General features: G+C 38.1%; 1 protein-coding gene across 1 annotated transcript in view; it reads left to right on the plus strand.

Annotated features, from left to right (window-relative positions):
- The first annotated feature begins 336 nt into the window (after nt 1-336).
- Nucleotides 337-24,443, plus strand: part of CHD7 (chromodomain helicase DNA binding protein 7) — a 203,949-nt gene continuing 179,842 nt past the window's right edge. Inside the window, exons 1-2 of the mRNA XM_063299329.1 lie at nt 337-551; nt 2,693-2,795. The gene's annotated coding sequence lies outside the window, so the exon portion shown is untranslated. The remainder of the gene's footprint in view (nt 552-2,692; nt 2,796-24,443) is intronic.

Below are 24,443 nucleotides of genomic sequence, written 5' to 3' on the forward strand. Positions count from 1 at the left end.
GCCCTGTCAACATTTGACGTCCCCTCCCCCACCACCCATCTTCCCTGCGTCCTCCTTTCCCGGGAGAGGATGGGAGGAGTTTCCTCTCGGACTGAAAAGGCCGCCGCGAGGGGGGGGAGGTTAGTGACCTGACCCCTTCCCCCTCCGCATTTCAGGAGGTCTGGATTCTTGCATAAATTATGCCAGCAGTTGATGACGTTAGGGGGCGGGGCCTGGGAGTGCGCGCTCTTTCCTCCCTCCCGCTCGCCCACGGGAAGGAGGGTAGATAGTGGCGTCGGGGGCGCGCCTCGTGGCGGGTGGAGGGAGCCAGCGAGCGGACAGGCAGGGGGCGGTAGCAGCGGCAGCCGCCTGGCTGGGTGGTGTGTCGCTCGGCTTCTGCGGACGCGCTCGGGAACTATCGGATTAAACTTGAATCGAGTGAAATTACACAAAGGAGGGAAGCGGATCCGGGACCTGGTGGAAACCTCGAGGACCCTCAGTGACCCCTCGCCGGCCCGGATCAGGGGTATCCGCCCGCCTCGCTTTGACCGCCCGGCCGAAACCAACTCCCGGTGCGTGTGCGCCTGTGTGGGTCTCTTCTCTCCGCGCTTGCTTGCTTGTTTGTTTGTGGGGGAGAGGTGCTCCCGGGCACCCGCGGCTCTCCTCCTCAGCCCCTGCTCCGCTTCCGCGGACGGCGCCGAGCCCACCCTGACCCGGTGAGTGACCTCGCCTTAAGAATCGGGTCGAGCTGGAGGGCAACGGCGCACCGGCTCTGGAGCTGCTGGCCGGGCCCCACAGCAGCTCGGGGGAGGGGTAATGAGATAAATGGAGCTAGTGTGTGCGTGCGCGGATCCTCGCCCGGTTTCCGCCGGTGCTGCTCTGGTCCATGTGCATCCCCGGCTGAGGAGCTTTCCAGGATGTGGGGGCGGGGGGGAGTCGAGAGAAAGGAAGGAAGGAGGAGGAAGCGGGTACACCGGAGAGCGGGAGCCGGAGCGACTCCGGCGGCGCTTCTCTTTCTGACCTCTTCTCCCCTTCCCCCCGGTTTTTTCCTCGAGCGCAAGTTTGGAGGGCGATTAAAATAGGAGGAAAAGTTGGATGAAAGTCTCCTTGAAGGAGGGGGGAGAAGCGGGGCCGGCTGTGGAATCGGGGAGGGGGGGCAGCGGGGGAGGCGGAGGGCTGAGGGACTCCCGGGAACGCTCTCCCTCCGCCCTGCTGGCCATGCCGAGCGCTCCTGGCCCTGGCAGCACAACAAGCGCTAACAAAGTGCGGGGGCCGGCCCTCCCCGCCTCCTGCTAGCCTGACCCGGGGGCTTTTCGCGGACACATGGAGCCGTTGGAGGCGGAGGGGAGAAGTGAAGGAGAGAAAGAGGAGAGGGAGTGCGAGGGAGCTGAAGGAAATGGAGGTGATGGTGGCGCGGGGGGGGGAGTGGGGGAGAGGCACGAGGTTGTGCCGGGGTTATTTGTCTTCTCTGAAGAGGAGCGGGGAGGTTGGCGGTGGGAGTGAAACGGGAGTCACACGCGGGGGACGGTACGGGGAGGGGTTCCCTACTGTTTCCTAACAACCCAAGAAGAAAACGGGGGAGGGAGGGAGGGAAGAAGAGAGAGAGAGACGCTGTCTAAGCGGGCTGGCGGCGGCAGCAGCAGCAGCAACAACAACATAATAGAGACTTAACCCCGCGGACCAAGTCTGCTTCCCTTTCTCTCTCCGTGTGTGTCTTTCTCCTCCTCCTCCTCCTCCTCTCACCCCCCCCCCCCCGCCACCTTTCGCCTGCGCGCTTCTGTCTCTTTCCCTGGTCGGGAGCGGGTCGCTGAGAAGGTCTCTCTGGTGTCCGTAGTTTCCCCCCTCCCTTCCCGAAACCAAGGCCATTTTGAGGGTGAGCGGAAAAGGTGGTTTGAGGCCAGGCGGTCAGAGAGTGTATGTTTAGGTTTGAATCAGCCGAGGAAACGGGGCTAGCCGGGGATTTCGTTTCTCCTCGGGCTGGGGTCGGTGGGTGGGTTTATGCGGGTACAGGGCTGGTGGAAGTGAGAAGCGGACGCTGGAGGGGTGGATGTTGGTGGGGGAGTTGATGGGGGGGTGGGGAGAGAGTGTTGTGAGTGGGTCTCGGGGAGAAGGAGCAGCCATCATTATACTGCATTCATTTTTTTTTCCTGGTGGCATTGCATAAGGGGCACTCTCCTGGAGCGTTTGACACCCTCTTAAACTGAGAATGGGGGCAGTCCTGGGGGAGACATCAGGCTTATGGGACGGTCCAGATAGGCAATAATTGGAGGAGTTTCTCCAAACCACTTTTGGATATTGTCCACGCTTTGGTTGAAAGTAGTTTCTTTAACGAGACAATAGACAAAAGAAAAGTAGCAGGACGTGGGGAGTTTCCTTTGAAATATTAAGAGAATGTTAGGTGCAACAGTCCACTCTTTCTAGTTTGCCTTTGTTTTTGTTTGGTGTGCTACTCAGCATGCTTTTTAGGCTTAGGTAAAAAAGCAGCGATTTTTTTTCCACCACTTGATCCTTGCATATTTCTTAACTTATCCTTGTATAAGTTAAAATCTCAAACCTGTAAGTGCCCCTGCCCTGCAAAAGAAATGTGTTCCTTAATTTTATTTCCTGTGCTGTAACTCAGCCTTTTTAATTGGAGAAAAACTTTGTATGTATCATAATATGCACAATAAATACAAGAATAAAAGTTGAATGAAATATTTCTCTTTTCTCACAGATCATCCACTGTAACGGAGACAAAAAATCATAGTGACTATGACCCTAGCAGCATGGGTAGCTGATTTATCCCAATTATAAATCCAGTTAGTTTGCAGTAATGTGTGAGTATTACTAATTTTAAAAAGCAGAGTTATTAACTATTTTTGTAGAAGCCGAAATTCATAATTTTCTAGTTAGAATACTACATCTGTTGCTTGAAGTGTTCTTGTTTTACTGCTATACAGCAGAGTCTCTCAGTCTTTAACCTAAAATGGCAGCTTAATTTGACTAGGGCCCCATTCATTGACAATGATAATAAAAAGGCTGAAAGCTAATGTAGCTGAATACATTGTTTAGAATACATCTGAGAACTCTGCTTTCCTTTATAGGATGATGCAGAGACTACAACTTGCATCAAGATATGAAAGTTCCCAACAAAATCTAATGCTAAATGTGGGATTGATTCATGAAAAATATATGGCTAATAATTAGTGGCAAGATCATGTAGTGATCAGGAAATAACATGTTCTGAAAAAGAAAAGGAGAAAAGAAAGCTCTTTCAAGCCTTTATTTATTGGGTTTGAAGATGTGGGATATATAAGGCACATCCATATGTAAAGTATGAAACAGGTGACTGTCATATTTTTTTTTAAAATTGCCTTTTTGCCATTAATTTAGTAATAATTCAGAATGTAACTTATTTTTGACAAATCTGATCTTTTAAGCATAAGAAAACCAATAATTGGAAATCGACTATATTCTTACTGCAAGTGTCTAGTTTCAAAAAATACAGTTTTTACTCTTCCTGAACTCAACCTGTTTAGAACATGCTTCTTTTTATAGATATACAAGTACCATATTTTTTTTAATATGTAAGTTTATGTCAGCACTTCTAGGATCTAGGGGAACCCATTTGGTAAAGGTTGTCAATTTCCCAAGTTTAATTAGAAATATTAGGCAAGTTTTGGAAGCTCTTGCTACTTTTTTCATGCAATTCTTTAAACAGGTTATTGTGGGGAATGTTTTTATTGGTTTACAAATACATGGTGGTTGTAATAATATACAGGGCATATTTAAAATCTGCATATTAAATACAGTTTTCAAACTCAATGCATCACATCCAGTGTTCTGTGAGTGAAGGGATCCTTTAATCAGCTCTATTATAGTTAATAACTCACAGTAACTTGACAATTTTATAACATGTATTATTCTGAAACTCTTCCAAGGCAAGGAAGCTGTATTGATTGCTGATTACTGTCTTGTAGGTTGCTAGAAAAATTCTAGCAGATTCAAACTGCACTGCTATAACATAAAAAGTTTATTATGTTAATTTTGTCTGACTCCGGAAGTAATGTAACAAGTTGAAGAGCAGCTCTTTCAGCTTTTGCAGAGAAAGAACCCTGCCGTTTCCCACTGTTCACATTGCAGGTTTGGGAAAGTTGCAAGTTCTTCAGCTTCTAAATGTGAACTGTTCTTTCGCATATAGAAAGCATATCCATTAGGAAAAAGCATGACATTAGACAAATGTTGCATGGTCAAAAGATTCACAGATCTTTGTGCATCAAAATGCATCTTTCAGTTGCAGGTGGAGGTAGATTCTCTACTCTGACTTGAGGGGCATTCTGAGATTTTCTGCAGCACAGGACAGGGAAATGCCTTTCTCCATTTTGAAACTGTATGACTTATCTTAACAGTTACGCTCAGTCTTTGAGCTTAGCGTAATATTAGAAAAGAAAACAATACCTTTCCCTCTAAGAGACAGTGGTAGGCATGAGTTTTGGCTAGCTACTAAAGCTATTCGAATTTGAAGCTCTGTGGCATTAGTTACTGGGGGGTGGGTGGGCTTTGTGAACTATATTGGGGAGAGGTGAAAAATGGCATTTTGTAAAGCATTTTGTAAGGCTTTACCTTCAGTTTCATTGATCTATGAACCTAATTGTTTCAGTGATGTTGGGCTGCGGAAACCTCATATCTACCTCAATGTGGTTCTACATTTTATGTGGAAATTCTGTCTGCCACATCTTGAGCAACCATGCAAATTATGCACATCCTTAAACATCTGTATACAATGCACTGTAGAAGCCTTAGTTCAATAGGAGATTCCAGATGTGTGTGGGTGTTTTGAAATTGCATATCAGATTTCATGTGCTGTTGAGGAAACACAGTTGTACCCACAACAAGCATGATTGCCACATAGTGTGGAGCTATCCTTGCTATGAAACGTATCAGATACTCTCAACTTATGAACTTCAGTTCAGTGATATGTCTGGCAGTAATTTTCATGTTTGAAGCAATTGGAAGAAGTACTCTGATCACATGCATTATCATCAGCTATATCTGAATGGTCAGTTTGCTTTTAGTTAATTTCAGGGAGATAGTCAATATTTCTTGAAGGAGCCATTATGTTTTACAGATAGTGATGTAGGGGCAAAAGAAGTATTGCATCCCAGAAATTTATTTCTTGGATAATTATACTGTATTAAGCAGTGATGCTTTCTGAGTCTATTACTACAAGATTCAGTTACAGACTATATACATTTAGTCATAACTGAGATAATATGTACAAACATACACAATATACCAAGACCCATTACTAGAACACATACTTACCTCTTTTTATTGTAAATTTTTCCCCTTCTACATAGTTTAATGAAAGTGTATATGTAATTCTTTTCAGTACTTATTTCTGGGTAAGTATTTTTAGGATTATAGCCTTAAATATTTAGATATTTAAACTGTAGGAAAGATAAGTAGGAAAGATCTTTACACAGTTTTTCTTACTAGCACATCATGTAGCATGTCCTTATCTCATGTTCAAAGCAGGCTAGTTATTAACCATTAATTATGGTTTATTAAATAAGCTACAATTGTTTCTGTTCATCCAACTGCAAATAAACTACAATTGTCTATATTCATCCAACTGCAAACCCGAACTATTCATATCATATAATGGGATATCATAAATTGTGAGTCCATTCACTGTTTTCACTTCTATTTTCAACACAATACTCTTTTATCCTGGTGATCAGGTATTTGTATAATTATTAATATCTACAAATCAGTTTTTTGAATTAAATATTCTATCATTTGAAATACAATCCAAAATTCTTAAGCATATACAAACTGATTAGTTTCTAGGTTTCAGTACCATCTTTTTGATTCTGTAAATGTAAACTTTTTTAAAAAAAATAAACTGTTAATAAGCATAATTTTGATCTTTTAAAATCCTAAATTAAGAAAAATGATAGTATCTACCATATAGTAAAATGGAACTGGTTTGATTATTTTCTATAGGCTATGTCTATATGATAAGATTTTTTAGAATGCTCATTTGGGTTTTTTTTAATTCATTTTTTCAGCATTTATGGTTTTAATAACCATGTGAATTAGAATTTCTGGTATTGTGGTAGACCAATTTGAAATTAGACTGAATCAGTTGAATTATGAAGCTGATTCTACCAATATAATATTGTGTTATTGGCTTAGTCAAAATAAAGTGTTTTGCCTTATGAGATCATTGGATTTATACCTAATTGAAAAAGAAAATTGCTAGTATTTCGAACTTGTCTAATTGTTGGCAAAGTTTCCTCTTTGGGATTTCCCGTATTCCAAGAAAAAGCCTATGGTAGAGTAAGTGTACATAGATGGATCAACATCTTCTAGTCATGACTTATTCATGGCAATGAATATGGCTGATATAATGTACCCAAAAAAGCTAAAAAAACTGTGATAGAAGTTTAGGCAGAAGATGCAATCCTGAATAAGAACAGGGGATTGAAATGAACACTGGAGAATATCAGTACAGGAGGAAGTTGAAATACAGTCAGTGACAAAAAAAAAAGTCAGTACTTCTCCTATAGAGCCCATAATCCCAAAACTTAAGTCCCAAAGTCAAGAGGTTTGTTGTTTATTCGTTTAGTCACTTCCGACTCTTCGTGACTTCATGGACCAGCCCACGCCAGAGCTTCCTGTTGGTCGTCAACAGTCCCAGCTCCCCCAGGGATGAATCCATCACCTCTAGAATATCATCCATCCACCTTGCCCTTGGTTGGCCCCTCTTCCTTTTGCCTTCCATTCTCCCTAGCATCATCATCTTCTCCAGGGTGTCCTGTCTTCTCATTATGTGGCCAAAGTATAGACTGAGATAAGAAAAACACATTTGAATGTTCTATGAAACTTGTAATTTTTATTCTACAAACTTCTATCTCAGACAGAGAATGAATTTTCAGAGTGGGTAAACCATTTGGTGAGATCTTTCTGCAGACATGGGAGAATCTTCACTGTAGCAAGTTTTGGTGAAAGCTTTTAAATTGTATTCTTACTGATAAAATTTTACAGCAATATATAGATGTAAACTCAAGCAAGCTTGTAAAAAAGTGATCCTAGTGCCATAGATTGAAAATGAGAGGAAAGTGGTACACCTGTACAGAAATTTGGGAGTTTGAGTTTCTCTGTTTCACATAGCTCAGTTAGTAACATTTGCTATGGACAGTTCATTGAAACTGTACTGACATTGTGTATATCTTTTCGGTATAGTACGTTTTTGTGGAATGCATAAATTATGAACATTGTTCAGCATTATGTAGATTTCTGTGGTACTTGTGTAGAAAGCAAGGAACAAATCCTTCGATGTGCCAAAGAAAGTTGGAATTAATTTTAGAAAATAACATGACTGTGAACTATAAACCTATCTACTAGGTGATATTAGATAATAGTAGAAGGCAATAAAGATTGTCCGGGGTCTTAAAAGATGGAATTCTCAGCTCTATTACTAGAGCTTATAAATTTGGAAGCTATGAATGTTTTGTTCTTGGAATTGATAAAATGCTATTGCTATTGTCCAAACGTATTTTCTTATTTGCAGTTATTTCATGAACTTTTATATTTATGCTGCTGCTTGATTTAGAATCATAAACTTGGAAGTGGCTATTTGGTCATCAAGTCTAACCCCTCCTCACTGCAGGAATTCAAACTATTATATCAGTGACAGAAATCTATCCACTTTCTGTGAAGGAAAACTTCCAACCTTGATTAATTGGTTCCTCCTAAATTTCAGCTGGAATTTGCTTTCCCATAACAAGACAGTGTTCTGTATTCTGCATTCTGGAATGATATAACAGGTCTTGATCTACCATGTGACATCCCTTTAGATAGCTGAAAATAGCTGTTATATACTTCCTCAGTCATATTTTCTCAGGACTAAACATCCCCTCTACCTGTTCCCTTAGTTTCTTCTCGTATGAAATTTCCAATTCCCTTCTTATTACTGTTGCTCATCTCCGCAGCTTTTTGAGTTTCTCTGAATTGTTTTTAAAATGTGGTTCCCATTATTGAAGACAGTACTTGAGCTGAGTTAAACAGTGAAAGATATAATGAAACAATTTTCGTGATTTGAAAATATACTTTTGTTGATGCAGCCTAACATTTGTCTCTATTTTATTGTTATTTTAAGACCATTTTTTAACCTATCAAGAACATTTTTAATCAGAATTCTGTCTGCTAGATTGAATTTAATTTGTCCAGTTTTGTGTCCTGCAAATTTGATTTACTTCACCTCTTAATCCAAATAATTACTGAAAGTATTGGAAGAGTATGTTCCTCTGATTGAAAGACTGTGATACCCCACTCAATACTTCAGTTTATAAAGAACAGTTGAGTAGCGCTATTTGAGTATGGTTTTCAAGCCAGTTGTGCTTCCACCTACTAGACATGCTATCTAGCCCATATTTAAGTAGATTGGAATCAGAACATCATAAAGTATTTTGTCAGATACTATGCTGAGACAAGATACATCTGCAGCATTCCCGCAGTCTATTAAGGAATCCAAAATAAGATTAATCTGATGATATATGTTCTTACAAATTCATGCTGACTTCTGGTAATTGCTGGTAATAGATGGAACATTTTAGGATCTGCTGTACAATCTTCCTAAATATTGATGTTAGACTGACTGATCTGTAATATTCTGAACCTTCCTTTTCTTTCTTTTTGTAGACAGGACCACATTTGTTATCCTCTAGTACGTTCTGCAGGATTTCTCAGAGATAATGGATAGACAATTGGTTAGCCCTCCCTGCCTTACTTATTTATTAATAATATTTGTATGCCAAAGGCTATGAGTGACTAACAATCAGAAACATCATAGAAAGAAACCCTCAGTAAAAATAAACTCACCAAAAATAATAAAAATCTTAACAGCATCATAAGGGATTTAAAATACATATGAACCAAAGTCATGTGTTTGCCAGTGCATCACAACATTCAAACCATGCCTTTCTCCTGGGCTAGATGGAAAAGGCAGCTCTTCTGAAATTCAGGACGAAAGAGGTAGACTGTGTCTCAGTAAGGAAGAGCTCCAAAGCATAGGGACAGCGATTGAAAATGGCCATTCCCTAGTTCCTGACAAATGGCATTCTCAGACAAATGGGACCTGGATGGAGTTGACTTTTCCAATCTGATTGAATGGGCAGATGAATATGGGAAAAAAGTCACTCAGATAACCCAGTTAGAAGCCATGCTGCTCCTTAAAGGTGACAACCAACAACTTGAATCTCACCTGGAACCCAGCTGGTAGCCAGTGAATCATTTGATCCACAGTCTCAAAGACACTTTGTCTTGGAGAGATTTAGTCTTAGTCTGCACTGATAGAACATATCTCTTTTTTTCAGAGAAGGCTTTCTGATAGTGGCCTTTTAGCCTTTCTGGCAGTAAATAAAATGGGAACAGAATGTTTATTATTATTATTATTATTATTCTGATTGATCAAAAAGTTCTACATTAAAGTACAATAGAAACAAATACATAAAATCACATGCATATTTTCTTTATTATAAAGAGGAGATAAGCTTATCTGTTGTAAGATTTATTAAACCATCTGCTAAATGAAGAATTATGTTTTCAGGACTACTAATTATATGTACATGTATGGAAACTTAATTGACTGCACTTACTTAATAGTTTTTAAAATTGTGTAAGAGTTCTTGTCAGTACATTTTTTGTATTTTTCCTCAAATGTCCTCTCTACTATACTTAGGTCAAGTTTTCTCTTTTTGCTGCAGAGTCCCATTGATATGCACAACTAATTTTAATTGGCAGTCTGTAGGGAATTGATCTGCTCATAATATATCAGAGTGAATCATCACCTAAGAGTGACAGTATTTGTCACTGAATTCCTAAAGCTCATGTCTGTGGTGAGGTCTATCATAGCAATCCTACTTCTTGCAGAAAATGACCTTGAAGTTGGCACCACTGACCACATCTATTTGGTTAGATCATTTTGAATTTCTTAAAAAAAAAAAAACTTTAGAAAAGTATATAAACAAATGCAAATAGAAAATAAAAAACAGATAAAAAGTACAAAACAACAGAGCACAAATAAGTAAGCAAGGGAACTAAAAATGTCAAGGAAGTTATAGTTTTCTTGTATAATATTAGTAGATTATAAAAAATGAATATATTGCTTTAAATAACTAAAAATCATGATTAAGCTATAAGCAAAGGCAAATACCAAGAACCATGGTCAACACAGTATACATCACCACACAAAATTATAAACTACAATGGATTGAGTCAAAACTGAATGTCTTTTGGCTTTAAATATCCCATAAAATTGAAGTATCGACTCTCTACATAACTACTCCCCCCACCCCAAAATTGGTAGAAGTAGAAATCCATATATTAAGTTATAGTCGAGGAGTGATTTCTACTTTGGATTAAATTCTGTGTCAGATTTATGTTTAAGATGCAAAGTTATTTTGCACATTGAAACATACTCCCACAACTTAGCCATTCTTCCAAAGAGGGAATTAAATGACCTTTGATGAAAGAAGCATAGATAACCTTGTGGCAGTTAGCGTACACAAAGCTAATTCAGTATACTTAGAGGGAATACATGGTGTAGTAAAGTTTGTTTGTTTATCAGATTTGTCACCACCCATCTCTTCCCACCATAGGGACTATGGATGGATTAATAAGAATATCATAGGTTGGAATGGAAATTCAATTTTTAAAAATTTGTTTCATTCTAGTATGAATCATTTTCCAAAATTGTTGAGCTTTAGAACATTGCCACCAAATATGAAAAAAGATCTGACCTGCTCATTACATTTCCAACAGTTTTTAGAGAAGAAATTATCCAGTTTCACATTTTATACAGAGTACATTTTATATTGTTTTTACACTGAAATTATCATTGTTGCATCTGTATTACTGCATTCAAATTCTGCATTCATTTGATCATGCAGGCTTTGCCTTGTTCCAATTCTGAGTTTATACTTCACCAATACAGTTTATAAATCAGGATAAATTGAGTATTATAAGATATTCAAATTCAATCAAATCTTTTCAATATTTACCCTTATTTCTACAGTTTTAGTTCTGTGTTCTGTAGTTCTACTGCTGTGCTACTTTTCTGAAGATAAAACATAGGTAAACTAGACTATTGTGAAGGAAAAGTCTCAAAAGATTGTATATTATTGGTAATTAAATCTTACAATCTAAGTGAGCTATTAAGATTTCACTGAACAAATTTCTTAGTACTTTCCTCTTTATAAACATAGACGTTTAATAGTGAAGTGAGAAGGGAAAAATCTAGAATTACTATTTTCCTATATTCATACCACACATCCAATATATTATTTATTATTGCATGACTTATAAATTGTTTATTTCTGTTTGTATCAACCCAGAGATATTTATGCAGACCATCTGGAAGTCTTGCCCCTTCCATAGAATTAGCTGGGCCATAATGAGATACAATCCACTCTGAGACCCATGTTAAACAATTAGCATGGTAGTATGGTTTAAAGTTCAGAACTGCTAATCCACCCTCTATTTGAATAATTCTGGATTTCCAGTGGGTTGTATAGAAATGAAGACTTGATTTGGCTGTCTGCCCTGAGGTTTGCAGATTCTAGTATAAAATGTAGTATTCCCAGCACTACACAATTTCTATCATTTAAGTTGTTAATAAGGAGTTCAGAAATCACCCCTCTCATCACTGCCAAAGAAATGAAAATTTGGAGCTTAATAAATAGGCTAGTTGTTTTATTTTAGCTGTGTTTGCTTTGCACCACATTTATTCTATCTTTGTAATTAACGTGGTTGATAAAGCTCCATCTTATTTACATCTTATAACTTCTGGTAAGCAAAAGAGCTGGTACAGTTTACTTAGCTTCATCAATCCCTCTTTATCATGGAACCATGCTATATGATTAATGTACTGGTAGAATAATAAAATTTCATAGTGTTGTTGAATTTTTTTTTAACTCAGACTGAAGAAGAAACTTCTTTAAATGAATAAATTAGAAAGTTTGTACAGAGAGATGTGTTGAATGTTTTAAAATTAGTTTTGAATGAACATGCCATAGTTTTGACTTAGTTGTTCATTTACCAATTGTCTGACTTCAAAACTGAAGTATGGTTACATCATTGTAACATGGCTTACAGTAATGAAAAATGTCTGAAAAAAGTATACTGTAGTTGAAAAAAATGTACCCTTTACATCTGAATAATCTACTTCTGAGACACTGCCAATTTTAAATAAAAATTTAGGATGTTTGGGCAGTTGTGCACAACTGCCATGTTGTTTTGTTTATAGCAGACAAGTACATTCTTTACATATAAAATTGCAACTTTCAATCTCTAGCATCTTAAATTAGAAAATGACACTTCTCAGAAATATTTGGAGAGCCACTGCAGCTTAACTTGAGACAGAGCTAAACTAGATGGACAAATAGTTCAACTTTATGTAAGACCGCTTCTTAAAAGTGCTTCTGCCTGCCTCATTTGTATGCAGGTTAACTTGATATAGGTACTAAATATAGCTAGGGCCAATTTGTGAAACCTTTTTCTCACAAGGAAGGACTGTGTATGGCTATAATGTGTACAGTATTCAGATTGCTTGTTGACATGTATGCACTTGGAAAGTGACATTAATTTTACATTGCTGAATTTTCTGTCAGGTGAAATGTTAACTGGTTCCTAAATTGTAGCAGTTTTCTTATATTACATCTTCAGATTTAATCTGTGAAAGACTCCAATGTTTTCTGAAAAGTAGTCGCTTGAAAATTTAATATGTGAATCTTGGTGCTCAGACCTAATGGGAAACCATTGTTTCCTGTATTTAACCCTAGCCTTTTCTATTTCTCCCCTATTGCTTAGTACAGCAAATGGTAGCTGTAAACTACCTTTCTTCACATATAATCTGCAAGGCATCTTGCTGAGTACTCTTACAATGAAATGCAAAATTTAGAGATAGAACATATGTATTTCCCAATACAATATCTGATATCACCAAGAAGAATTTGAAAGACTGTGATTCAGCTGCCAATCAGAGTATACAATATTAAGATAGAATAATAGTAGCCTGATTTGTTTTAAGGCAGTTTCTTGTATTAATAATAATAACAACCACTGCAACTAAACTTTGGCCTAGATGTATAAATCGTGCAATTCAGGAAGATGTAATAAAATATTCTTATGTGACTTGGCCTTTAGAAAAATATGCTATTATTTAGCTGGCTTATTCTTGGCTGAAATGGATAGATTTTACTACAGACACTTGTACTATTAACCATATAATTTAGAGCACTGCTGATGGATATATCAAGAATTTTGAAAGAAGTGTCATTGGTTGCATTCATAAATGTTCATTCACAAAATGGAAGCTGTCATGAACATTGATAGTAAGATAAACATACTTAAAAAAACTCTTGTATTCAGGATGTTAGACAGGTGCCCTGCTCCAACTGATTTTTCTATTGGAAATAACATTTTACCAGTAGTGAAATTAGTGATGCTAAAATAATAAATAACATGGCTATGAAGCTGAATGGAATACAGAGGTGGGGTCTAACTTCCAAAATATAGTGTCATTCCAAGTTCAAAGCTAATATATATAAAAAATTCACATGTATTTCATTGACAAGTATAAAATATTCATTAATGTCTTCCCAAACAGTTGTGTGAGATATTTTTTTTAAAATAATTTGTTCATTTCAGGATATAATTTTATTTGACATATTATTTTAAATCATACTACATGTGACTTTCAGAGATCCCGCATGCAGTGCACATACTCCTGCCCACTTCTGCAACTCCTGAGAAATTCAGCATCGGCTAGTATTGAGCCTCACTGTGAAAAGGTTCCCCGCTCTACTCTTAACATTTACAAGGAGATTCTAGCTTTATTAATCTTTGCAAAAGTAACATTTCTATAAGTGGTATAAGATGTGAAACTTAATTGGGCTTGCAATCTGATAAGTTTCTCTTTTTTTCTCATATGGAGTTACCTAAAAAGAAGAGAAATTTGGTAAAACACTGAACATATCAGAGGGAATAGCCAAAATAATTCTTGTTGGTTGCATGAACAGCCCCTTCTTCCTGAATTTTGCAGTTCTGATCTAGAAGGATCACAGCTTTCTAAGCTTAATGGCCAACAGATGGAGCTGGGTTAGCATCACAAGTGAGAGAAGGAAATGTGTGGATGAGCAGCAGGGTTTGCAAACACTGCAAAACTTCCAAGCCAGGTAGAAGCCAGCAATTTGTTAACCTTGGCATATTCTCATAGTAAAGTTTATGAAAGTGGACTTCCAACAAATTATAGAGAGTAGAAAATGTAATACGGAACAGAATATCTGTCAAGTTCTATGTAAGTGACAGGACAAAGCAACTTAAGTCAGTAAGTTATTTTTTTTCTCCATTTTTACCAAAGCAGCTGTTAGTAATCTTTCAGCAAACTGAAAAGTGCAGTTTGCCACTAAATTTTGGGTTTCTGATTTTTTGGAGGCTTTGTGTTTAAAAAAAAAGTGTAGATCTACTCCAATAATATATAGCCAATTGTTTGATAGAACTGTTAAAAGGTGTTGCTTTACAATTAAAGCCTGTACAGATGCAATGCTAACTTTTAAAGAGACTTCTCTTCCTTTTCTGATCAGGATTAATAATGAAGGCTAAAGCATAGTTATCCCTGACAATAACAAACACACTGGATCTCTTAAATATAGTTACATATATTATATGGGCTTTGTATGTTTTAAAGAAAATTAGGAAGAATAAATAGAAAAATAGTCACTTTATTAGAATCTTTATGTATCAAATGTCTGCTGAAATAGTACTGTCACTGTTCAAAAGCCCTGAAAATATAATTTATATTTTTTGTAGACATCTCCGTAACAGACCATTGTTAGAAGCGTGCTCCCCCCATTAATTGCCCTTGTCTGTCAATTTTTAATGATGATGATGTACTGGAAACCAAGCCATACTTATGAATTTTGGCATTTAAGAAAGGATATTTCATAAAATCTTAATCAAAATTTCCCTGGATTTAAAAGCACTATGAATTGGGAGTTAATACAATTATTTATGCCATAGTAAATATTAATTTTTAAATGGTTTTGAAAAAGTATGAGAGTAGGTACTTTGCTGTATATGCTACTTGTACATTACAAGTAAATTATTTAAATTAAATTAATCCTTTTAGAATAACCATACCAGACTTATTGATCCAAAAGTTTTTAGCCACCTAGAATTTGTTAAAATATAAGGAAAAAACTTGATGATAAATATATATAAAACAGTAGAACAATGTATTTAAAGAAATGGTGGATTCCACATCTTTGGATAGAGGTTTTAAAGAAGAGCCTGGACAACTGCCTCTTAAAGATGGCTAAATTGGTTTTCCTGCACATTGCAGAAAGTTGGTTTAGATGATCCTTGCGGTCCCTTCCGGTTCCATAATTCTATGATTGTACCCATGGTGCTTCCTGGAATTCTAAAAGCCCTATTCTGATCTGGATGTTCAGATTAATGTAATATAATGAGTTCACAATAAGCTTTTCCTCCATGTACATCTTTACTTATAAAATGAGCTTCAGAATATTAATCCTCATTCAGTTATTTCATGTTAACTCATGTTAAATTATTATGAAGTAGGTGCCATATTGCATTCACTTCTTTTACTGAAAGAGCAAAGTATAACAGTATAAAATACTGTTCAGTGTATTTTATGATGTTATTTTGATGGGAGATAATCTGTCAGACTCTTACTTAGAGAACCTCACTGGGTTCCCCCCCCCCCTCAGGAAACAGGTCTTGCAAAAAGCACCAGCTGCATCTTCCTGTAAAAAAGGTAATTGGAAAGGAAATGGAAAGAAACAACCTCTACCATGAGTTACACAATTTTAGCAGTATATAAATGAAATGGCAGTGGAGAAGAGAGATGGCTCGCTTCTCTTCCCACTCTTTTTATGTATTTCCCAGGAGGTTTTAGTGAAGCCTAGATTCTCTCTTGGAAAAACTTAAGTTCAACCTCATCTCTTCTTATTCTTTGAAAGGGAAAAGGAGCCCTGCCCAATGTGTTAGGTTATTGGGAAAAGTGCCATAGCTCATCTTATCCCACTGCTACCTCCTACTGAAAGAGGCAAGGAAAGAGACAGTGGTTCTCTCCAGAAAGTTAAAAGGGGCATGGCTGCTCAGTCTGTATTCTTTGTTTCTACCAGTGCAGTTCTAATGCATTGTGAGAATATTTTGAGGATAGAAAGAATTTTTCTGCAAGTTGGATTTCTTGGAGAATAGGGAACAAGTCATTTGTCTGTAGGAAGGAAATAAGTGGATTTATTAAATAATACTTCCTGTACTAGAAATGAGCAACATGGTGCCTTTCAGATTATACTGAACTGCAGACTCCATTACTGTTAGCCAATTTGACTAGTATGGATGAGAGGAGCTGGCTTTGTGACTAAGGCAGGACTAGAACTCAAAGTCTCCTGGTTTCTAGCCTGATGCTTTAACCACTGCACCAAACTGGCTCTCACTTTATATTTTACTACAGCACAAAGTCTTGTCTTTTAATACACATCTCTTGTCTCTCAGTTGTTAAATATATAGGAACCATAACTCCTATATATTTTACAGGGAAGTTCAGGCCTTGAATTATCCCAATAGATCTGGGAAGTACTTTGAAACCCTTTAAAATCCACTACTAGATGTAGAAATGTAGTTTGCTGCCGGGTTAAGTCTCTTTTAAACCATATACATTACTATTCCTTAGGGGGTTGATGGGGAGCCAGTTTGGTGTAGTGGTTAAGGCACCAGGTTAGAAACCAGGAGATTGTAAGTTCTAGTCCCACCTTAGACACAAAGCCAGCTGGGTGACCCTGGGCCAGTCATTCTCTCTCAGCCCAAGGAAGAAGGAAATTGCAAACCACTTCAAAAAACATGCCAAGAAAATGTCAGGGACTTTTAAGGGGGTTGATAGTAGGACTGTTGATGTCTTATATATTAATACATATTAAGGATCTATAGTGTTTCAGATTCAAAAGCAAAATGATATTTTGGAGCATGCACGATACAAACATGGTATTTGTTTGCAATTCCTTAAAGCAATTCCATCTTTTCCCAGGACTGAGCAGCTGCCCTCTGCAGCTGCCACGTGCTCCTGGGGAAAGTTGTGTTTGGTTTAAGGAGATGCATACTGGTGTTATGTTTGCATCTCTGTGTGTTCCAAAACATCTTTTTCTTTTTGAATCTGATGCATTGCATATCCCTAAAAATTAGTGGTATAGGATGCATCAACTAGCTGTGGCCTATCTGACAGTAGCATTTTATATCTTGCTTTTCTAATCTATTCCAGGGAGAATAAATACATAAAATTAATGTTGGCTTTTAGGACAGACGGGTAACCTGTGATCCCCGACAGACCTCTCTGCCCCTAACATCAAACTGAGGTGGCAAAATTGCTGAAAAGCAGCAGCACAATTTCCAAGGTACAGCAATATTAAAAGAATAATGCTATTAGTCCTAAAGGTAGTCTTAAAGACAGAGTTTAAAGAAAGCAAGGGAAAGCTCCCAGCGTCAAGCATTTAAAAAATCCTCAGAAAAACTTGACGTTACCCATGCATGATGCTGCCTGACTTACTTTATTGTTGTCCAAATGAAAACTATGCTCCTGTTCCTCAAAGGTATACTGTCTATGCTCACCTTTGCCTTGCAATTTTATACACTTGCTTTATCAAGATATTTTCCCATTCTTCTGAGAATCATTATGAGGTAAAATGTCATTTGTGAAGGATTTTCAGGAAGAAGTGGTGAGGATTCTCATGATGTTTTTGCTGTTTCTGTCCATTGTGCCTCTTATGATCAGTAGATACCAGCATTAGCATGTTCTACTTGTGCATTTAGGTGGGATCTTAATATCCTTCAGTATATTTGCAGTGTGAGGCTACTGCTATAGCAGTCATAGCTTTATAGATACTGAAATGGACTTTTAATGGATATATGCTTGAGAGTACTTAAGGAGGGTCAAGTGAGAGGTTCTGATATGAGCACTGACATGGTGTCCTTATACCTTTGTCATGCTTTGTGGTTGTGCCTCTTGTTAATGCAGTCTCTCTTCATGTTTTGCGTGGGAGCTTTGTAACAGAATTGTTCCTAATTCCAATAGAAAATTATATATGTAGCTCAAGGTTGAACTGTGGAGTCCTTGGGGCTCTCTGAGCTTGGCTGTTTGCTTGCAGACATTTCATTACCCAACTAGGTAACATCATCAGTGCTAATTGATATTGCAATACAACTCATCCAAATCTTTTACTGCAACTATTCTGCAGTCAGGATTTGGTGCTTAATGAAGTACAGTATGGCAAAAAAAAAAAAAAATTATTGCCTTTGGCAAGCATACCACTGATTTACTTTACTACTGATGGTGATCTGTAAAGCATTCTTTATTTAAAAGCACATTGAATGTGGCCTAAAAAAATGAAAAGACAGTAAAAAATGTAATAATAAAAGCCTTAATTCACAAACAGAATGTGGCCATCCAAATGCTGAACTGAAGCTTCCGTCAATTCTAGCCAGCATACCTAATGATGAGATATGCGAGTTGCATGCCAATATAAGCAGGACCACTATGACTTTGAAGTTTTATTGTAATTTTCATTTAATTTCATTGATAGCCTGCATTTCTATTCAAATGATTTTTAAGGTGGAATATAAATATAGAATCTTAGAGTTGGAAGGAACCTAAGAGGTCATCAAGTCCAGTGTACATAGGTACTAGTAGCATTGCAGTTCTTTGATTATGCACCCAATTCCAGCTGCAGTGATGTAATGGTATGTGAGAATGACCTTGGGAGGCAGGAGGAAGAGCTATAGACTAGACAGTTGTCATGCAAAAGGTATCTCAGCCCACTGAAGGGAAATGGGTGTGGGAAGCATCTCAGAAGGTACCCTCCCTAGTTTTCTGGTAAGTAAAAGTAAAGGAGAAGGGCTTTCATACTTAATAAGATTCTGTTACTGTCAATAAAAGTGGTGTTAGTGCTCCTGGTTTGTGTTTCTTGTCTGGACTAACTTGAAGGGTGACAGATGTTTTAACATAAAAACCTAAGGGATATTCTAGAACAGGGATCCTTAACCATTTTGGGCTGAAGAGAACATTTGGAAATTTGACATAATGCTGTGGGCACCATTAGTTTCCATGGAGAGCATGCCAGTTAGAGAACTCCCATTTACCAGAAGCTGAACTGGTGAATTACTTTGCCAGGTTATTTTTCCTGAGATGATGCCATGATACTGTTCGCTACCTCAAGCTACTTTTGTCTGTTTTGATCATGTGGACACAAAACAAACCATTGGTTTGTAGCCCCGTATCATTTACTTTGGAATCTGTGTGAAATAAATATTGGTGGCTGGTAACACACTTCTCCTTTCATACCACTTCTATCATTTTTATTTGTAGAAAAGATCTGTAAAATATGAAAAGACAGAGTAGCATACCCCACCTGTTACTAGGAGCACTATCCATCTGGAAGCCCTGCTATTTTTTAAAAAAAAATTATTCACATTTTTTGCAGCCCACCCCAATCCAGAGGCTCTGAGTAGAGTACAAAAGACTAAACAACATATAAAATCAATCAAGCCTTCAGGATGGATGCCACAAACAATCAGCCAGAGTTGAAAGCTTGATGGGACTATCTTTTAAAATGCCAGGAGGTAGGGGGCTGCACAAACCTCAGGGTGGGCAGGATGTTCCAAAGCATAAGGTCACAACAGAAAAAACCTCCATCATTTAGTCCAGGTTGCCTTAACCTCATATGGAGGGGGAGACTCTCAGGGCCTTCTTTAGATGTTCTTACTATATAGACAGATTTGACTCTGGTGATACCTGATTTATTTCAGTGCTATACCATATAGAACTTAATACCTTATGACAATACCTTGTATTTGGTCCAGAAGCTCTTGATAGTGCAGTGTTTTTCTACACAATGTTACCCACAGTAGCGGGATTTACCTACCAGCAGTCTAGCCACATTGGATCTGCTGCTACTTCCATGTCATCTCCAAAGGCTCCTCATATAGTATACATTATAAAAAAATCTAGTGTTGATCAGAGTATGAGTTATCATCTTCAAGGCATCTTAGTCTAGGTATGATCATAACTAATGCACCATCCAAAGCTGGGCAAAAGCCACTCTTGACATGGCCTCCACCTACTCTTTAAGGAATAGCTATGAGACCAAGAGGATCACCAGGTGATGAGCCAACTCTTTCAGGAGGAGCACAACTCCAATCAGAGTGACTACCAGAGCTGATGTTTCCAGATATTTAGCAATGTACAGCAACCTAGTTTTGGAAGGATTTAATACGAGCTTACTTCACCCCTTCCACACCCTGACAGATACTGGTTCAACCTTGCACAGATCCTTGGCTCAGTCTGGGGTGAATATTTTCAGCATACTGTTGCATTCTCACTCAAACAGATGGATGACTTCTCCCAGCTGCTTCATATAGATGTGAAATAACATAGGGAAGAATACTGAACCCTGTAGCACACTAGAGCAACCAAATCTTTGAGCAACCCTAGTTCAGAAGTTAACATTGGACCCCTTTCTCAGGGCATGGAAATAGATTGTCTTGTGGGACTTCAGTCTTGTGAGTTCTATCAGCAGCCCCAAGACAACGTCCAGGAGCTCATGGAGGGCCACTGCTGGGCAGCTAGGTGGTCAGTACACCAGAAATAGTTCTAACCTATCCCAACAGTTCATGTAAAGATACTCACCTGCATCAACTCTAGGGCAGTTCTCCTGTCACTGCAGAGCTCTTCCATACTGTCATAGTAACCCCTCCTCCCTAGCAAAGTAATTGCAGCTGCTGCATAACCTGAAACACAGCTGGGCAAATTTCTGACAGTGCTACATCCCTATTGTTGCCCGGCCAGGTCTCCGTAATATCCTCAACCAGGTTTGCCAACCAGCATCTCATGGATGGATATGGTCTTGTTCCATACTAATGTTTGAGATAAGCTTCTGGAGCATCATTAAAATGGTTATTAGCTGTAGGAAGTTGAATCATCATATTCTGAGGCTCTACGCCTTTGAATAACAGATACTGGAGGGCCAGTACTGTCGCTTTCCTACCCTATTAAGAGTTTCTGAAAAGGTTTGTCTCATCCAGCAAGAACACAATTATTTTATATTAAAATCACTCCCACTTACTGTACCCCAAAAGTTGTATACCGCCAGAAAATTCTATTTATGGAAAAGAAGTTTCAACAGGGTGGCTGTTTTTGCTTTGAAGTAATATTCTGTTCACACTTACTTATCCAAGTGTTCTTTTAGAAACCATAATGATGTCCCCTTCCATTTATGTTTCTCCAGTAGAATATGCTGAAAAAAGTATGTTTAGAAAAGCTGCTTATTAAAGTTTAAGGATTAAAACAGGAATGACATAGTGGAAAAACAAGCTGTATTGATCTTTTAGATGCAGAGAAGGCTTTTGACAATTTGAATTGGACTTTTTTGTTTAAAGTTTTGGAAGATAATGAATTTTGAAGAGAATTTTATAAAATGGGTGAAATTAATTTATACTTTACAGACAGCACAAATAATTGTTAATGGAGATTTAACCAAACCATGTGATATACAAAAAAGAACAAGACAAAGCTGCCCACTCTCCCCTCTTCTGTTTATTTTAGTTCTTGCAATATTGCAATATTGCAATATTGAATAGAGCCATAAGACAAGATGAGAGGATTATGGGTGTAAAGATTCAAAAAGACATATAAGTTAAGAGCTTTTGCAGATGATTTTGCAGCCAAGTGGTATGAACTATATGAGCTGAGCCTAGTATTATCTATTTAAAAATATTATTTCTTGGTTGCTTAAAAAATACTGAGAACTGATCAGTACCTAGCTGGTAGCAAGTATGAGTGAACTACAGTAATTTCTTGTTATTGCATAATCTAATCATTACTCTTTAAAATCCTTTAAATCCCACAGTAATAAAACAGTTGCTATTTCTCCTCAGCCCATTTTTTTGAAGTAATTCCTTGTACTCTCATAAAACAAGCTCAGTGCAAGAGTATTTATGGATTGTTTAACCACCATAATGGGAGAATAGAAGATGCATGTTTATGGGATTAGTTGGTACACTGTAAATTGAGCGTTGACTGTTACCTCCTATCATCTTGGAAATATGTAGCCATTTGTGGATTAAATTAGTCGATAGACACATATATACATCCTGATAGAAAGTCATACTATTAATTGATTTCTGCTTTGAATGTCTTGCGACATGTAAGGATCTGAATTAAATTCTAATGGTTTAAAAAACAGTTCCTGTTTACAGAACTCAGATGGGTGTTTTTTATCTTTATATGCTTGCAGGTTTTCTGTAGTCATGGAAATAGCTGTGTACGACTGGACGTAAACTTGTTAAAACTAGATAGATACCATTATAGTGCTTGATTTTCACAATGTTACTGTATTGAATTTGGAATTGAAAACTAAATTTACTCTAATCGTTTTGTTTCTTCGTTTCTTTTTCTTTTAGTGGTTGTTGATGTTTCTTAATGGAAGAGTTTCTCCACTCCCTTCCCAGTATATTGGTTAAAAATTGGTAAATGTGTACCAAATGTTTGGAGGGATTTCTCTTTTTTAAAAAGGCCCTTTTGATTCATCTTTGGTTCTGATAGCTATTATTTATGCCCTATAACTGCCCCTGACATAATTAACAGTTGTTAGGGACTGCCTTTACTTCTTCTCTTTTATTGTGGTGCTGCCAGCCAATGACCTTGTTCAGGTAGCCAATTCCCTGTCGGGGAAGGACCATCAAGTAAATGTCTTGCCTGGCCACTGAGACCAATTTGCACAGCATTTTGCTAATCAAATTGCTCAAATTTGCCAGTTTCTTGACATTTCATGACTGAAATCCAGTGTGGTAACTGGGACAACATGTTGTGTTATCTGGGATTCATTCTGAAGTAGGTAGGGTGCTCTCCAGTTTCTCTTCAGCCATCTGTGTTATGCCCCTCTTGGTTTCTTCATGGGTTAAAGGGAGCTATGAGGATCTGGTTCTGAGCGTGTATTAATTAATCCCTTGCTTTAGGAGGTGGAAGTCCCAAAGCCTTGAAAGGTGGTGCACTCCCTCCCTAAGAAGCCACCCTTGACTTGGCCATCTTTGATTATTAGTCCTGTCTCTAACCTCCCTGTTTTAGAAAATATTATTGAGACATTGGTCATTGGATATCTCTAGAGCACTCTAATGGATTATCTGGATCTATTTCAGTCAGGATTCTGATTGGGGCATGGGAGGAGGCAACATTGGAGGGACTTGAATTGAGGTAATTTGCCCCTACTAGTCCTTTTAGATCTGTTGGCAGCCTTTGATAATCATCAACCATGATATCCTTCTGGTTCATCTGCAAGGGTTGGGGACTGAAAGCACTGTTTTACAGTAGTCTCACTCCTTCCACAGGGAACAATTCCAGGCTTTGGTTGCTGGGGCACAGTGATCATGCAGGCAGTTAACTGTCTTGTGGAGTGCTACAGGTCCTCTCTGTTCTTTTTATTTAATTTAGTACTGCATTTAAATGTTGCTCAGTTTCAAAATCACCCCTGAATTTCCTAGCTGATCTTTCAAGGGGAGTGTAACTCCTTTAAGAATAGGCTAAATACCAGTCACCAGGGCAGTCAGCCACCTATCAGTAGTACTGAGTCGTGTATGAATTAAGCTTCAGTTTATTGCCCCCTCATCAGTCCATTACCATGCTTTGGTTCTGATTCAAGTCATTCCCTGCCTCACCTGGATTGGATGATATTACATAGTATGGAGGATTAAAATGAGCCCTGGGGAGGCCTATGACACAACTGCCACAGAGCAGAGCTGTAGTCTCCCATTCATATTTCTCTTGAAGAGGCCAGTCAAGTAGGAGCCAAATCACCGTAAAACAGTAAACTGATTTCAGGTAGAAGGATTTCATGATGGATGGTGTAGACAGGATGATGAGTGAGCCTGTTAAATGCCGTGTATTTGAGTCTGTCTTTCCCTGGCATCTTTAGTTTTATTGCTGAGATTTTTACTCATCTCTAGTTGTTATTTTTAACCCTCTATAAGCTCCCAGAGATATTTGGCAAGCGGTGCCCTAGAAATTGAATAAACAAAGAAAATTCTGAACAATCCAGAAGAAATCAACAGGATTGCATGTTCTCTCACACACAGCAAAGGTCTTGCAGGGTGATTAAAGTAATTTCTGTCCTAAAGTGGTCTTTAAGGAGTTATCCTAATTTTGAAATATTTCTTATGACCAATATGTTTTATGTAACTTTATTTTTATTTAATAATTAGACATTTTATTGGGCCAATTGAAGGTTATTAAATAATGTGCAAACATTTGGGCTTCCACAAATACATATTCAGGCAAAATGATTTAAAATCCTGAACATAGGCTGGAGGAGAAATGTTGTTAGTAGCACATCTTCATCAGATTCAAGTATGGT

The sequence above is a fragment of the Candoia aspera genome, chromosome 3 (genome assembly GCF_035149785.1).
Source record: "Candoia aspera isolate rCanAsp1 chromosome 3, rCanAsp1.hap2, whole genome shotgun sequence".
In the NCBI taxonomy this organism is placed as follows: domain Eukaryota; kingdom Metazoa; phylum Chordata; class Lepidosauria; order Squamata; family Boidae; genus Candoia; species Candoia aspera.